This window comes from Ixodes scapularis, unplaced genomic scaffold (genome assembly GCF_016920785.2).
Source record: "Ixodes scapularis isolate PalLabHiFi unplaced genomic scaffold, ASM1692078v2 PGA_scaffold2__306_contigs__length_199485367, whole genome shotgun sequence".
NCBI lineage: Eukaryota > Metazoa > Arthropoda > Arachnida > Ixodida > Ixodidae > Ixodes > Ixodes scapularis.
In genome coordinates, this window is record NW_024609857.1 from 81,614,989 (window position 1) to 81,633,326 (window position 18,338).

The window sequence follows — 18,338 nt, forward strand, 5'->3', positions numbered from 1 at the left end:
AAAATTAAGTTGAACCTTTTGTGTCTACCTGGTCAACCTTCTCTAAAAGATATGCGTATCTGGGCAGATGAAGTAATATTCGGCAGCAAAAAATCCGTGATACTGAAGATCATTGTTTTGATGAACATGCGTGCAACAATATTGCGCAAAATACATCAACAGGCAATAAATTAGCAATCCAGAGCGAGTCAGGAACAGTTGTAATTCAATGACTAGTAACTTTTTTCACATTTTTCATTTTAACGCAAAAAGTGGACTTGGCTGCCCGACAGTGCTGAGAAAACTAGAAAACTCGTTTAGCGTCCAAAGCATTAAAGACGTCCTTGTCTGTATTCCCCTTATAGGTATGGGTCGTTCCAATATCACTGCCAACTGCGGAGGGATCTCGTAATGTGGCTAAGTCGCCAGAACGCTTCGATTTTAGACAAAGTCTAGATCAAGGCGTTGTTTGCGTCGTAAATTTATTAACAGTCTCATTACAAAATTAATTTTACAAGAAAACATTTCACTATGCCTGTACATCAAATTAGCTCCTTCTATAGATTGCATTGTACTCATTAATTTGCAATGTGTCCTGCAGGATCAAAGAAACTAGTTACTCAACGCAAACATTGAATGAGTGCCAAAGAAAAAAATGCCGCTTGTCATGCAGCACTTAGCTTTCTATACACCCTGCAAGTTTATGAAACTCTACAGTTCGCATTTTAAACTTGCCAAATGCTTACCATGCCGTTTTGAGACTGAGATTGTAACGTTGATAGAATTGATTTCGTCACTATTTATGTAGGAACCTCTGGCAGTCGTCGATGGTTACATTCAAGCAAACTTTTATTTACATTATCTACAAGCTGCAAGCGATGCGATCTGACGTGTCGTTCCCAACCGTTCCAAACACGAGCCTCGTCTCGCGCCCAGGCCACGCGCTCCCCCGGCCGCCAGCTCCTTGCCACGCGCACCCTTTTAAGACGTCTCTGGCCGATTTTCTCCTCGTCTTCGATGTCCTCGTGCCAGTGATATGGCTTATTAAGAGACACTTAAACGCTCCAACACACTCCCCACCGAATGGATGGAAGTCCATTCTAAACTTCCATTAACTCCAACGGATACACAAGCTGCACTGGCCTTCGCAATATGGTGCCGCGATGCACTCGGATCTCACACGACCGGATCCGAGAATCTCGGCCGGGGAACACTCTTTCTACTCGCCCGAGCTTCCATAGCAGGCGTGGAAGCGGCTCTTTTAACAAAACAATTTGACCCTCTCTGATGGGCGTAGACTGCCTATTCTGAGTGGCGTACGCTGACCTGAGTTCTCGAAGATACTCTTCCCTCCATCTTCCCCAAAATCGATTAAGCAGTTCTTTTCGCTGCCGCCAGAGCAAGCGAAGCTCCTTCGGTGTGGAAGCGAGCGTGTCCCCACCCGTCGGCGGAAGTGTCGTCAGCCGCCTTCCAACTAGGAAACTGGCCGGCGTCAGCGGGGTCCCCTCTCCGACCGCGTCGTGCACAAACGTTAATGGCCGCGAATTCAACACGGCCTCTACCACAATCAGAACGGTGGTCAATTCCTCTGTATCCAGACAGTTCCTTCCGATAACCTTTCTTAAAGACACCTTTACCGAGCGCACAAGCCTCTCGTAAAATCCTCCCCACCATGGGGCTCTCTCAACAATAAACCTCCACTGGATACCCGCGTTCGCAAAGTGGTTGACTACGTCTGGGTGGCGCAACGTCTTCCACAGTTCCGTGAGTTCCTTCGACGCTCGTTTGAAGGTCAACGCATTGTCGGAATAAATTACGCGGCACAGCCCTCGGCGCGACACAAAGCGACGGAAGGCAAAGAGAAAGCTCCGGGTCACAGGTCTGGAACCAACTCCAGGTGCACAGCCCGCGTGACTGCACACGTGAACAGCACCACGTAGGACTTGCATGTGAGGTCCTTGCCCTTGACGTAGAGGGGGCCCGCAAAGTCCGTGCCGACTACCTCGAAAGGGTCCGCTCGTGTTGTCCGGGCATCCGGCAGGGGTCCCGTGGGGGCACTCGCGGGGGTCGCGCTAAAGCGCTGACAGGTCCCGCAGGCACGCACTACTTTCTTCACCAGCTCTCGGCCCCGCAGAATCCAATACTGGTTACGGAGCTGCACGAGAGTATCTCTGACTCCCGCGTGCAGCAGCTGTCGGTGCGCGTCGATTGCCAGCAAAGTTGAATATCGATGCTGCTTGGGCAGGACGATCGGGTTTTGTTCGTCAAACGTCATGTTGACAGACTGGAGGCGACTTCGAATACGAAGTACACCTTGCTGATCGATGAAAGTGGCGAAGTCTTGAAGGAGTGAACCAGGCGGGGTCTTCGTAGAGTTGGTCGCGCAGCGAAGCTCGGTAGCGAACGCCGAGCGCTGCACCTCCTTTATCCAGTGAGTTCGCGCTGCCTCGATCTCCTCGGCTGTCAGTGGTCCCGTTCGTCTTTCAGTTGACCTGACGTTGTGGAGAAATCGAAAAATCCAAGTCGTTGTTCTGTTGATCCTTGAAGCAGAGCTGAATCGCGAGATATCGATCAACTCTGGAATGGGCGTTACTGTGACTTCAAACGCTTCTGCTCTCGATCCTCTCTTCTCGAGGGCGTCTCGAGGGAGTTCTCCGCACCTTTCCTTGGGCCATTCTGTCGCTGGCAGTGGACACCAACTCGGCCCCGACCACCACAGTGAACTGGAGACCAACTGGAATGCGGTCAGACCTCGTGTCATAAGGTCAGCGGGATTTTCTTTTCCCGGGCAGTGGTGCCACGTCGCGCCTTCACAATTGCTCTGGATCTCTTGCACTCGATTCTTGACGAACAGCTTCCATCGGGAGGCCTCTCCCCTGATCCAGTAAAGCGTGATCATTGAATCCGTCCAGAAGTGAACGTCCTTCACCTCAAGCTCAAAGCAGGTTTGAACGTATTTGGACAACCTTGAGGCGATCAAGCTGGCCATCAGTTCCAATCTCGCCAGTGTGACAGTCTTGAGGGGTGCCACTCGGCCTTTTGCGAGCAATAACGTCGTCGTCGTCGCTCCTGTGTCGTCGATAGTGCGAAGGTAGACCATGGCTCCGTAGGCAGCGGTGCTGGCGTCGGCGAAGATATGCAATGATCGGTGGGTCACCTTGCCTTGCAATCCGTCGTCGCAAAACCTTGGGATCTTGACCCTTTCTAGCTCGACAAGTTCGCTGCACCTCCCGGTCCACTCGTCTTGCAGGTGATCTGGTAGCACATCGTCCCAGTCCAGGTTTAGTTTCCAGATTTCCTGGAACAAGATCTTGGCTCTCACGACGATGGGTGCCAAGAATCCCAGAGGGTCGTAAAGGCGAGCTGTCGTTTGCAGCACGAAGCGCTTCGTATTTTCTTGGTGGCGAGCAGTCTCCATCACGTGCTCCGGCGAAAACATGAGATTGTCCTCTTTGGGTTCCCAAGTTACTCCGAGCACCTTGAGCACGTTCGCGACTTGTCCGAGTGGTTTTTGGCCTGCGCCGTCCTCCTCGAACACCTCCGCTAGTGACGCGCTATTTGAACCCCACTTGTGGAGTCTCATACCGGCCTGCCTAAACACCTCGTTCGCCTCGGCGTACAACTTCTTAGCCTCGTCTTCGTTGCTCGCTCCGGTCAACAGGTCATCAACATATACGGACTTGCTTAATTTTTCGGCCGTTGTTGGGTATGTGTTCTCCATCGCCGCGAAATGGTGCCGCAGGGTAGCCGCCAAAAGGAACGAGCTCGACGTTGCACCGAAAGTCACCCTCGTCATTCGCCAGGTCTCTACCTCTGGTACCGGTTGATTTTGGATCGGCGGTTCCTTGTACCAGAGGAACCGCAGTGCGTCACGATCCTCAGCCTTGACTCCGATCTGCAGGAAAGCCTTCTCCACATCCGCCACTAACGCTACTCGGTGCGTCCTAAACCTCAGAAGTAGGGCGACGAGATCTGGATTCATGTTCGGTCCACTCTCCAAGTTTTCGTTCAGGGATTTACAGTTTGCGCCGTGAGAGGAAGCGTCAAACACAATCCTAAGTTTGGTGGTGCTGCTGTTCTCGCGGACAACAGCCTGGTGGGGCATGTAATACACCCCTGCTGCACCTTCGTTCTGTGTTTCTTCATCGACCCTCTCCGCCATGTCGTTGACTTGGTATTGCCGAATCGCTTCGTCATACTTCTGTAGGAGATCGGGATTTTTGGTCAACTTCTTACGTAGATTCTCCAACCTCCTTCTTGCCACCTCCATGTTGTCTGCCAGCCTTACGTCCGATTTCCATGGAAGGCCCACTTCGTATCTACCGGCGGTCTTCGTAATGTTGGCTTCGAACTCTCGTCTCACGGCGCTGTCCGAGGGATCCTCTACTGGCGGGTCGGTAACTCCCACGCTTTCTAGCTCCCAGAAATGTCGGAGAACCGATGTGGCTTCTACATCCTGCAGCGTTGCTATTAGCACGGTCGCCTGGTCTGCTTGCAACCTACGCTTCTTCTCCGCTAGCCCGATTCTTGCGTTACATTCCGGTGTTCCGTGCGCTTTTGACTTGCAAAGGAAGCACTCTAAGACGTCCACACTGCCGTGCAATGCCGCCACGGTGGAACTGCGAGTCTGAGCGTTGATCGTTGACCTCTTCACAGAGCCATGCGTCAGAGAAGAAGGTCTGGGCTTACCGACGGCGTCATCCAGCTGGTGTTTTGATGTCCTTTCGCGGCTCTCCACCTCGATGCGTAGAAAGTCGAGGATAAACCGCAGAGCCCTCAGGTGTACTTGCTGAGGGGCGGATTCCAAACTGGCGTCTGTCATTGATGCCCTTGCGGCGTTGGCATTCCCGGTCTCTTCCGCCGACATCTTCCGGTTGAAATCGAGAGTGATATCTCTCGGTAGCACTCGCAAAAGAACTGTGTAGAGCATAGCTCCATACGCCTCTTCGCCCACCCCTAACGCTCTAAGGCCTCTGATGTGCGACTGTAGAGTGTCGTAGAAACGCCGTAGGGCTCGGGTGTTCCGTTGTGGTGGCACTGGCTGTATATCCATGAGACCTTCCATGTGGTCCTGGATAAGCGTCTCTTGCTTCCCGAACCGCTGCTGCAGGAGCTCGATGGCGTCTGCGTAACACTCAGCGGTCGGCTGCAATCCACCGATGGCGGCTGCTCCATCGCCGGTCAGCGATGATCGCAGATAGTTGAACTTTTCTGACGGCGTGAGTTCCGGATTTTGATGAATGACGGTATCGAATTGCTGCCAGAAGGGTTGCCAGTCCTTTAGGTGCCCGTTGAATTGGATTAGTTTCAATTTTGGGAGTTTGATTTTTGATGTCACCGAGGATCCTCCGTTCCGATCTCCGTTCGATGGTCCCCTTGCTTGGTGGCTGCCCTCCACGCTCTTCATCTTTTGTTTGAGTTTGGTGAGGTACGTGACGATCTTGTCCGAATACTCGATCGCATGACTGAACTCTGCTTCTGCATCTTGTCCTGTGATTAGAGGTTCGATCGCCGCGTCCACGTCGTTCAGTTGGTCGCGGGCCAGATGAATACGCTCGATTAGAACCTCGAGGTTGTTGACGCTTGGCGTAGCTAAGAGTAGTAACGCGTCGGCCTCACCAGTCAGTCGTGTCACTTGCATCCGATGCGTCTTCCGTTTTTTCTTGAGGACGTCCATGATCGCCGATCGTTCTGGCTTGGCTTGATGAAAAGTTGCTGTAAACCACCAGGTTCCCCTCGTTCAGTCGTTCCTCCCGGGTTTCGGCACCAATGTAGGAACCTCTGGCAGTCGTCGATGGTTACATTCAAGCAAACTTTTATTTACATTATCTACAAGCTGCAAGCGATGCGATCTGACGTGTCGTTCCCAACCGTTCCAAACACGAGCCTCGTCTCGCGCCCAGGCCACGCGCTCCCCCGGCCGCCAGCTCCTTGCCACGCGCACCCTTTTAAGACGTCTCTGGCCGATTTTCTCCTCGTCTTCGATGTCCTCGTGCCAGTGATATGGCTTATTAAGAGACACTTAAACGCTCCAACAATTTATTCTATGGTGAAAAGCTCACTGGATCTCTTGTAGATGAATGCATCCAAAAAGGGGGGCCATATGACTTTGCATAACATGGTGTTCGTCATTTTTTTTGCGAGGCTTTTTAAGCATGCAGTTTCGTTTGGTAGGCTGCGAGTATGAACTACGTTTGTATTAACATACGCCGAAATATTGTATTGACTTTATCTCATTGGGTCCAGATACGGTTTTCATCCTGTGTTATTATTTCGAAGTCCTTTTCTGGTATCGCAGGACACTCGTGGAACAGCGAAAGTAATAATTGGGGACAATAACAAATATATTAGTACTGCAACTCAATTATAGTAGTAGCTAACGTCCGTGTTTCATCAGTGAGGGCATTCTTTATTTTGCATTGTATTGCCCTAAACTAGTTCTTTGTTTTATTTATCCACTGCAGAGCTCATATATATCTATGTTTTTGATGGGAATTCGGAGGTGTCTCAATAAAACAAAAACAAAAATATAGACGGTCCGTTTTTAAGTACATCTAAAGCTATGTGTGATATCTGTAGCTCTATTAAACTATCAGTATTCACTCGCATTGCATTGGTGTGCTTAGACTTAGGCTACATTTTGTTCGCGTTACTAAAACGTATACTTCATTGTGTTTAAATGTTTTTTTAAGTCTTAATGAGGCTTAGAAATGTTTGCGCTGAAATATATTTTATTTTCAGATATATTAGTGTGCCGAGTCTAGATATCTCATGAATATACCTAAAAAAAATGGAATGAAGATGTAGCTTAGAATATTACTCTGAGTGTACTTCTGGTTACAAAGCTGTATCACCCCCCCCCCCCCCACACACACACACACCCACCCCTATCCATGCGCAAAAACAAACATGTATATTGAAAAAAATAGCCTAAATCGGAATACAAAATTAGAGAGAACTGTAATAAAACGTTGTTAATTGTTTACAACAGTGAACTCAACTAGCTGCAAAAAAAGTATGTTCGCCTTCACTGCCGGGCAACTTAGAAACGGTTTTCTTCTTTTCGAAAGGAAAATCCGCCTTGCGCCCATCGCGGTGCAACCACAAACAAGCGCTTGTTTGAAGCGCTCATACAAGAAAATGGATATTGTCCGTGGTTGTCTTCGTGGCGATGCTGCACAGTGCAATCCATAACATTTTGAGCGTTCAGCACGTGTCCACTTTTACTATTTAACGAGGAACCTATTTCCCTCCGCCGTACATTTCATCATTGCTGCACTCGAGTGGTGTACTCCCATGGACAACATGATCTGCAACACTCGAAGGGGCCTTTTTTGGCTTCTGCGGTGGCAACAAGCTCTTTTATTTTTCAATTTGTCGACTAATCCTACGAATTAAAATCCAACTTCGGATTATATTTATATTTCAAAACACATCTATCGCATCGAGTGGCATGTAGATCAAAGCAGCATGAAGGACTGTTTCAGTTGATATTGTCCGTGATAGCACAAAAACACCAGGTTTATACAATGCGCAACATAGTTCTGCGTGAAAACGGCATGAAAGGTTTTTTTCTTTTTTTAATTTGTGTGTAACATAGCTTTGAAAAACGTAAAATTTAGGTTATGAGCTTTTCAGCATATTATCAATATTGTTTCTAGCCTTTCAGTTCAAAGAAAGAGAGAGAGACAAAAAACCCTGCAGCCGCTTGTCTGTACTAACACTGAACTTTTTGTGCTCTGAGACATTCTAACCAATTTAGAGTCACCTGCAAAAGATCTCTTTATGAATTTTAGCGATTTGAAAACACTTAGTGGTAGGGAAAATGACATATGGCATCTGCATTTTAGTGTTGTCTTTGTACTTTTATTATTGCAGTGTTCGCATTACTTGTTTCGTTGTGAATGTATTAAGGTGTACCACCGGTAGGGCGTTTAGCTGTTGGTGGGCATCCTCAACTCAAGAATAAATAAATAAACACGGTCGCGATCGGCAGATATTGTGAGCTCTTTGGCCAACCTTTTTGAAAGACTATAACACCGCACCAGCCGTGTACACTCTGCTGCACGAGGCTGATATAAATAAAAAAAGCACGGCTAAACATTATTTTTTTTTGCACGAAGTGGTTTGGAACACTGAACGCCAGGAAACAATATGTACTTTCACATAAATAGGTTTAGCGTGAATCAAAATTTCTCAATAGTCTATCACAATAGTTGGCATGTAGTTATGTCGAACTAAGTATTCATACGGCAGAAAATTATCCTCACCACAGCTTGTATGTACCGAGGTCGCCTCGAGGAATCATCACTGTTTGGTATTCTGCTCTAGAGAGGCACACACGCACACTCCGGTGGCAGTAATTGCTGCGGCCGCTATTCACTGCGATAGGACACCACCAGATGAGAAATAGACAAAGGCTGATTAATGTTTACACACGAAAAAATAAACACAGAGCACAGACGACAGAGCACGGAATTTTTCATAAAATATGTTTTATCTGCACTTTTTGATAAAAGTTTTTATTGAAAGGCTGATTAACGTACTAGATAACTGGGAGGTTTTTTTCTCAGTGATGCCAAGGAACGGATGAAGCACGGGTTTTTTACGGTGTAGGTTTGTGGGGAGGCAAAAAGCGTGTTAATATATTTTCAATTCAAATTTCAGAAGTATTTTCATAGCTTTTTTTGGGATGAGAATTTTTTTAGGGCTTCGTGTTTCCGGTCATATTTTTAAATAAATGATTGAGATGAACTCACTCGGAGTATGTGATTTAGGTCTTACTCGGTTTCAGATATTCCGCGTTTTAGTATTTTTGTACATGCTCGAAACGTATCAAATGATATATTTATATAAAAACAACAACTAGAAATTAAACCACAAAATATAAATATGATTCGAAATGTTGGGATTCGCGTCAATTTCATACACGTTCAGAGCGACACTATTTCATTATTTTATGCAGAATGTCTAAATAAGTAAAGAAAATTGTGCACTTTGAGATCTTTGTTGAAGTTGATTTAAAAATCTTGAAATAACCAATTTTACCAAGTAAAAACAGAGTGATATATATATATATATATATATATGTATATATATATATATATATATATATATATATATATGTCTGTTAAATGCAATATGGACTCGTCGGCTATTGTACGAAAGCCTCTTACATTTTGATAGAATAATCTTGCCCGACATTTCCACAGCCTACCGGGCCAACATAATGAACACTAGAGCAGTGAAATCGTTCACAGGACTGATGCTGCCCTCAGGTCAGACTTTGGCATTGTTTATTAAATAAAATGCTGATTCATCGCCTTGAAGGTGTGCAGAAGAGTACCTACCAAACATCGTCATCAGTATCGACTGAACAACCAACCTTTTCTTCAAAAAGGTCTCAGTTAGCGCGAGGACATCGGCGACACTCATCTCAGGATAAAGTTGAAATGCAAAGAGCTTTGGACCTCGTAGCGTCCTAGGAATAGAAGTCACCTTGTTCGTTTTGGCGGTTCCAAGTGACAGCTTGCAACTTCGTCGGAGTCCGACCAGTGTGTAACCCTCATCTCCGGTGCTTTGAAGCGAAGTATTGACTTGATTCGCAAAGAGCAAATCCTGGCTTGCGATGACAGGATTCGGACGCGCGACCGAGCTGGGTGGAAATATTCTAGGCCCTAGGGGATAGCACAGACGATGGATTCATTACGGACATTGATGTAACAGGCGACTTTGATGCGACGGGAGCATACAGAGGCGATTGGATGGACGGTAGTGAAAGGAGCTGCACCCTCTCCATGACGTTTCCGCCTACTTGTACAACTCCGGAGCGAAGATTGCTTTTCTCAGCCCTGCGGAACTTGACCTCTGCAGTTAATACATCCACTCTGCCCGACAGGCTTCCGATAAAGCGCAGAAGATATGGTGGGACGAGGTTTTCGTCCAGTGAGGAGGTTAATAAGACGAGGTTCTTATGCAGTCCAACGTTAGCTGTCTCGTCCAGCGGTTCGGAGGGCGGGACCATGACACCGGCAGAAACGTTCTTGCTGTTATTCTTGGATACCATCTTGTTTTTCCGTGTGAAGCCCGAGCACTTAGAAGGGCTCTTGCCGCCTTCCATGTAAATGTCGTATTCTTCATGGCCGATGTTCAGACACTTGCAGTGAAAACACCAATTGTAGCCAGCCGAACAGAAAAAAAACTGCCTCTTCATCCAGAAACGGCACGCGCATGAACCACAAACGTCTTTTTATGGAGCACTACCAGACGCTTCTATTGTCGTCAGCGTCATTCTGTCTAATGAATAAAACCGCGGAATATAATAAATATTAGCCGTTGTAGTCATTCGCAAAAATAATGTTTAAACCCGAGTTAGAACTTAGCAAATATTCACACTAATTTGAAATCAACCGTATCATTATTGTACAAAATAATTTTATAAACACGCTCCCGCAGGCAACTGAAACGGTTGGCTAATTAAGCGTTTTGGTAGTAGAACAAATTTATGTGGGAGGGCTTGAACGTACGGTGACACTAATTTATTTTATGTGCACTTCTTAGTAAAAAAAAGTAGTGGCTAATGAATTTTTGACGACCCTGTTCCTTCGAAATGTTTAAATTAATAGATACTTAAATGGCACTCATCAAGAAATATATAATTATCCTAAAGAAATCGTGCCTTCCTTGTTATGTCGTATACGGCGAATGCACGAAAACGACCATTACCCACAAGCTGAAATTAAGGATAAAGTAGTGGCTGTAAAAACAACTTTTTTAAGCAAAAAAAAAAAGAAAAATCAAGGAACGTTAATTTGAAACGATGTCCTTTAATGTTGGTATATTTAATTTAACGAACTAGAGGCACTAATTGGGTGATGTTGAAGACATGTTATATTTTCAATCCAATCTACTCTAATGGTCTAGGACCTGCCACTGTATACGCATCGAACACAAAGGGATGCTAGTATCCAAGTAATTTGCCCACCTTATAACTTTTGCAATTTAATATGTCAAAAGGAAAAATAATAGACTGAGATATTTGCCGTTAATTAAAAAAGACTTTTTGCGCCAACATAAATATTCTGAAAACGAAAATCCATTCCTTCAGACTAAGTTTTACTGTTCATATCAACGTAACACTTTAGAGGGATAAGATATATTGCACCAAGTAAAATGACGATACTAAAGTTGGTTTGAGTTGTCCAGAAGGCGGAAATATTTGAGACTGTAACGAATATTATGTTTGTAATGTATATAAGTTAAAATAACTCCGTACTGTTGCATGGCGGTTCAAACTAAAATGACTTTTTTTTTTTAGTTTCAGACATTTATAGTATCATTCCGCACGACAATACGGAAATATTCAGGAATATTTTGTAAAACTTCATATTTCAAAATGGAAAGTGTCCCGCGCTCAAACATCGCCAATAAAAAAATTATATTCATATAATTTACATATACACATAAAAATATTTAGTTGAGCTACTTGGTCTTCCATCTAAACTGAACGCCGAAAAGCAAGGGCAAGACGGAGAAAAGACAACACTTCGGCGTACTCAAAACTCAAAGTTTAATTTGAAAAAAAAAAAACAAGAAAACACATACACACTTTTATACGGTTCGTTACACAACATGCCAGTAGCCTAGCCCCCACTCTTTCTGCGAAAACGCAAATTCTTTATCAAGAAGGGCCAATGATGGCTCGCTGACACACTTGCTTGTACCTCTTCCATTTTCATCCGGCCGCTCTTACGTGGGCCAAACTGGGCGATGCGTTAATGATCGTACAAGGGAGCGTGCTGCTGCCGCTAAACAGTCACCCTCTATCCACTTGGCAGTGCATTGCAATAGATGCGAGTGCACTTCACCTTTTTTCGGAGATTAAGATCCTCGGAAGGATGGGGAATAATAGAACAAGAGAGATACAGGAAGTCTTTGAAATAAAAACATGAGGCACAAGCAAGTGCGTTACCGGCCATAATTGGCCCTTCTTGGTAAGGAATTTGTATTTTTGCTGGAAGAGTGGAAGCTAGGGTAATGACGTGTTGTGTTACGAACCGTATATATGAGTGTTTTTCAAATTAAACTTTCAGTTGCGAGTACGCCAACGTGTTGTCTCTTTTCCTCTTGTCCTTGTTTTTAGGCGTTCAGTTCAGATACATACATACACATATTATAATGGAAAGGTGTCGACGTGAGGGCGTAATACTACGCACTTTACTTATACGAAATACGAAAATAATTTATTTGGTCTGGACAAAACATCGCGCCTTTTCTTGAATCACAAGAAAAAAAGATAAGAAGCTCAATGAATAAAACATTTTTTGAAATTAATCTGGAGTGAACCACACAGATTGGTTTGAAGTTACACAAAAGTTCATGAAGGAATGATTTCTGTCATCTTACGACAAGCTAGCAGCAGTTCATAATGTTCATAATGTTCTACTACGAAAACAGTAATTTCCATTACAATTCTATTGGAAGGTTGGTTGGTGTTAACGTTGTCTATGGCATATGCACAACCGAACACCGAATTTGATAGGACGTCATCAGCACTTTCACAAAACTCAAGATGACTGCTTGACCAAACAAACACTTTGCGATGTGAAGCCCTCCAGCTAGTGCCGGCCTCGGTATTCTCCCGCAAACCATTAGGCTGGAATTTCCGTCGATATCTAAAAGTTAATCACATCGCCAGAATAGCAGTGAAATAATCAATCTGCCATCGGTCCTTCAAAAAAGCGCACCAAGGTTGAAACAGCAATGGGACCTCAATGTAAATTACAACGCTCTGTAAAGGAATTCATAAATCAGAATTCCATTCATGGCGATTGATTTTTAATTGTATGGGTCATCTGAGAGCCGCTTTTATCTTATATGGAAGTATCTATTCACACGGCTCAGAATTGATTCAGAGTGGAACTTTCGGTTTGAGTCCAGCAGCAAATGTAATATAAACAATTAAAGCGCTACAACCTGGGAGGAAAGGTGGCGGGGGGGAAGGGGGCACTTATGTGCTGCTCCCTAGCTGCATGTACAAGTAGAATATATATAGATCGGTGTTGAAACACAGGGTAACTTCAAGACAGACTTGCGTAGTGGCTGATGGATGGTAGATGGGCGCTCTATCAACTGTTTCATTTATAACCGATGCGTATTTTTGGAGATTTGTTTCAACATGAATCATCTAAATGTCCTCTGTTCAACTTTGAAAGCTTTGAACCCTAATTTAGTAGTATTCATGCACTAAAACAAAACATAATGAGGCACTACCTTGATTGATTTGCATCGTCACTGAATTGTGTTGTTAAAAAAATGTAATCATATCAGAGCTATCCAGGGAAAGTATTTTTCTGAGAGTATTGAATACATGCTTCGTAGAATGTAAAGGCATAAAAGGATTTCTATCACACGTTTAAAAAAATGGCATGCTCCTGTTAGTTCCAAAAACACCAAAGTAGGAAACCGCGCTGCTTTCATACGCTTGTAGATTTTAAGTGCGTCTAGAATTCACGAAGGAATTTAATGCCTTCCCTTGCTACAGAAAGGAGCCAGGATTTTTTTTGGGGGGAGGGGGGGGGGGGGCGCCCATGACAAAATGCTGTATGACGGGGAGGGGGGAGAGGAGGTACCAGCGAAATGGAAGATGTCGAGGGGGGGGGGGGGTGGGCCCCATGGGCCTTTCCCCCTGATTACTTGCCCGCCTTGCTACATCTTGCTTTTCAATTAACGTCCAAGATTGGGAGTTGTCTACTATAAGAAGACATCGATATCAAATAGTTTTTTCGGACATCCATGATATTATAAATGGACTACACTGCTCCAGTGTAGCATAATTAATCTGTTTGAATTTGGTATTTATATATGTCTCTCGCTTTATAAACCTGCACATAAAAATAGTTTTAATCTTAAATTATAATGCCATCACATTAAATGTTGCCATTGTAGAGAGCAGCAGCAGCTCAAAAATGATTAGGGAAACAGGAGGGTGTTTTCAGATAAAGATGGTCACAGGGCTAGCTGTCATTCGTAATTTTTGTTTTTAATACAGTTTTTCTATGACGAAGCAGAACATGTCCAAAAACCAAAAGACACGTTACTTTTCCGAAAAAGGAAAAAAAAAAAAAGCTTCCTTGTTTTAGTTAAAAATTTGCATCTGAGAGAAAAAATCCAGGCGTTACTTGCACGAGGGAGCAACGCTGGTCGAAGGACGTTATCAGGCATTACAATTCGTCCCTTGTTCGATTCTTTCATTTGACGAAACCTGCTATTATCCGCCCTCGCCAAGTCCTCCATCATTTTGTGCATAATATTACGTCTCCTGTTCATATGCTCAGTTTCACTTTGCGATGAAGAAAAGACGACGCTACGAGTCATACAAGTCAATCCAATTTTGTGCGAGTCTCACGTAACCTTTAAGAGGGGCGCAGTGACGCGTTGTCACTTCAAACACTGAATTGAGTAAGAGAACTCGTAACGTCTTCTACCATTCATCATACTTGGAATCAGAGCATAGCGATGTCTAGATAAATGACTCCAATCGTTTTGTCAACAGGCGACCCACATTAAAATTCTACCCTGGGAATATAGCGCAGTGGTGCAGAGCAGTCAACCAATCACAACACCCTAAGAATCAAATGCGCCGCAAAGTTCAGTTTTCCTAGGCAATATCAGCCACGTCACTCAAGATAAAATAATCTCACCGCTTTCTTGTACGATTTTTTCTGGTGTCTGGAAGATAATGCTATTAACTACGGCCACTGTGAATACGGTGCAGGGTTGGGCAGTATCGCGAAATCGCGATACAAATGTATCGCGATAGTATTTCAGAAATACATTTTGTATCTGTATTTCTGCATTGCGATACCTTTTTTCATTAGTATCTGTATTCCTGTATCGAAATACATTTTGAATGTTGTCTTGTATCACGATACGATCAGGGTGAAATGTATTTCGTTACATTTCTTGAGAAATACACCTCCCCCCCCCCACACACACACACACAAAAAAAAAAGAAAAAGAAAAAACCCGAACGCGCTTCTTTTTTTTTTTTTTACTTTTGAGGGCACTAGGGTCAAGGAGATGCTGGGGCATTGTTACCATGCTGACCAAGGTTCCTTCCGATTCTCCAAACTATTTTTCTATGCGTCCTCTTCTCTCTTCTGAGAAGTGTTGCGTAGTCGGGGATTCGAACCAGGCGGCGTGCCAGGAGTGGAATCATAGCATCTTCTGCGGCAGGTCCTTTGGTAGGAATTTCTTGAGTCATTCCTTGCTGGCATCCAATTGGCGCTGCTAACCGTCTCTCTCGCCCTGGCGTGCACAGCACACCCAGCCGGCAAAGCTGAGTCACAGTCCATTGCAGCACGAGCCTGGCGGTGGTTGACTTGAAATAGTAGGATGACTCACGCAGTGAAGTTCAACACATAATCGAATGCGCCTGCAGCTGCGCTTGTAATATTGCACGGCTCAGGGGTACGTCATCAGCCGACGTGAAAGTGACCCGCTGCTCTGGTGATCCGAAACCCAGGACGGAGGTCAGACGTTGCCTCGCTGTGCCGACCAAGACTTCGTACACCTGCGACTCGTCTCGAGCGCGCTGGTTCTCGGAGAGCTCGCACCTGTGCCGGCAACATCAGGTCGCAATCCACGAGGTCTCTATCTGGAGTAAGCAAGACGAAACTTGAGGACTGCAATCCATGCGTCGGTGGCGGAGGTTGGGTAGGAAGGACTTCACAACAGGGATGCACCGTATCGTTTTATCAACCGTAACAGAAGACATGTGTTCCAGGATGCTTTCAGGTAGCCCCCTTTTTCGAAAATTCCAAATGACACTGCTTGCATAATCTTCAACGAGGTAACCTACAACGAATTGCAGGTATCGTCCTTTTGTACAACAGCTCGGTAAAATTTCATGTTCAAGGCCACACTACAGATAAAGAATACCAGTTCATTCCACCGTGACGTCATTTGATGAATGTTGACAGGGGCGTCCTTATTGGACGGGGGCATGGTGACATTTTGATGGAATTTTGGCTAACATAATATTTATATAGAGGTCGAAGTCCTTTCGCATCCCATACAAAAATGGTCTATGGTCGGCTATAGAAAATCCTTTGTATGGCCGGCTATAGCAAATTGGCCCAATTAGCTATAGCCGTTTCTATGGCTGTCTATAGCTTTCCCTATGGTCTCCCCTATAGTTGTCTATAGCTTTCTCAATGGAAATTTCGCTATCGAATTCTGTATGGTTTAGTCTATGGGTCTCTTTAGAAAGGATGCTATAGCCGCCTATGGCTTTTCTTTTGGTTCCTTTTGCCGCCTACAGCATTTTGTATGGTCTGCTATAGAGATCTCTACGGCTTACTCTATGGATCTTTTTAGACACCGTGCTATAGCTGCCTATGGCTTTTCCTACGGTTTCTTTAGCCGTCTATTGCCCTTTGTATGGTCCGCTATAGCTCATTCTATAGCTCGTCTTATGGTTCTCTATACCCATCGTGCTACAGCTGCCTATAGAATTTTCTATGGTTCCTTTAGCCGCCTATAGCATATTGTATGGTTTGCTATAGAGATCTCTATGGCTTACTCTATGGATCTTTTTAGACACCGTGCTATAGCTGCCTATGGCTTTACCTACGGTTTCTTTAGCCGTCTATTGCCCTTTGTATGGTCCGCTATAGCTCATTCTATAGCTCGCCTTATGGTTCTCTATACCCATCGTGCTACAGCTTTCTATAGCATTTTATATGGTCCCTTTAACCGCCTATAGCATATTGTATGGTTTGCTATAGAGATCTCTATGGCTTACTCTATGGATCTTTTTAGACACCGTGCTATAGCTGCCTATGGCTTTTCCTATGGTTTCTTTAGCCGCCTATTGCTCCTTGTATGGTCCGCTATAGCTCATTCTAAAGTTCGCCTTATGGTTCTCTATACCCACCGTGCTACAGCTGCCTATAGAATTTTCTATGGTTCCTTTAGCCGCCTATAGCATCTTGTATGGTGTGCTGTAGAAATCTCTATGCCTTACTCTATGGATCTTTTTAGACACCGTGCAATAGCTGCCTATGGCTTTTTCTATGATTTCTTTAGCTGCCTATTGCTCTTTGTATGGTTTGCTATAGCTTCTTCTATATCTCGTCGTATGAGTCTCTTTACCATCGTGCCATAGCTGCCTGTAGTTTTTCTTTTTACCGCAATCGTAAGAAATGTGAAACAAATTATTTGTTGTCACTGGACATCTTTAAAAAAAACCTTGTGAGACGTGCCGAACTTCGTAGCCCCATCTAAAACAAAGAGCTAACATTTCAACAAAACAACAACAAAAAACAAATGCACTCACTCAGGTGTTTGAAAAAGCACAGGTAAACAGACACAAGGTATTGTTTTCAAATCTCCTAGAAGTTTATTACACACAGCCCATTCTGTAGACAAGCACACACTAAGCAATCTCTACTATGTGAAGAGGTACTACTGAGCTGTTATACAACTGAGAACCAAAGGCAATTCCTGGGTAATGTCTAGTCCCCCGGCAGCCGGCCGAATTCCCCCCCCCCCTTTCCCCCCGAAATTCTAATGCCAGTCGCCACTCATTGGCGATGCAATCAGTTTATCAAAAGACGTTTCATCGAGATCGTTTCATCATCACGTGACGTTTATAAACAACTCAAAATATGTTTTTTTTTTTTTTTTGTAATGATTTGCCAAGAAGTGGCGTGAACGGGTGGGCTGAGTCGGTGAGCACGCGCCTCAGGAATACAGGCGCGACGAAATGTCCCTGCAGCGTGCAATTCGCGTAACGAGTGCCGACTAAACGTGTGTCCATGAAGCGTCTATCCACGAAAAGGTGTCCATGAAACGTCTTTTCACAAAACGCAGAGAGAATAAGAATGTCAGTATTCTAACTACAATTTTCACATGATTTCAGAGAGCTAATGGCAGGCGACTGCGGTAGAATTACGGGGAAATTATTCTCCCAGCTGTCAGAAGATAGGCACTGCCAGGAGATAGACACTACAGAACGGTCAATTGTCGCCGAGTAGGTTGCAGCGCACTTACGTTCAAAATACCGGACTTGAAAGATGTAATCCGAAATATACGTCGACACGGGCACTGCAGACCAACCACTCAAACACAAAACCGAGAAGGAAGGGATCTGTGAAGATTCACCACGATGTAGCACAAGCTGTCATTTGCCGAACCGAACACTGAACGCATCACAAGAATGTCTTGGGCTTCTTTGAAGAAATCGGTTGTTGCCGACATACGGGTAGGACTTTTCGATCGGGATACCTTTTAACATAGAAGCGAAATCCACAGCAGCCCCGCGGACCGCACGACACGCGAAACTAGGTCCGCAA

At 44.8% G+C, this 18,338-nt stretch overlaps 1 protein-coding gene across 3 annotated transcripts in view; it reads left to right on the forward strand.

The window, feature by feature from the left end:
• The window catches only part of LOC8041750 (glutamate receptor ionotropic, kainate 2), a 398,324-nt gene that overhangs the window by 169,266 nt on the left and 210,720 nt on the right, over positions 1-18,338 (forward strand). The gene's annotated exons all lie outside the window — the stretch shown is intronic.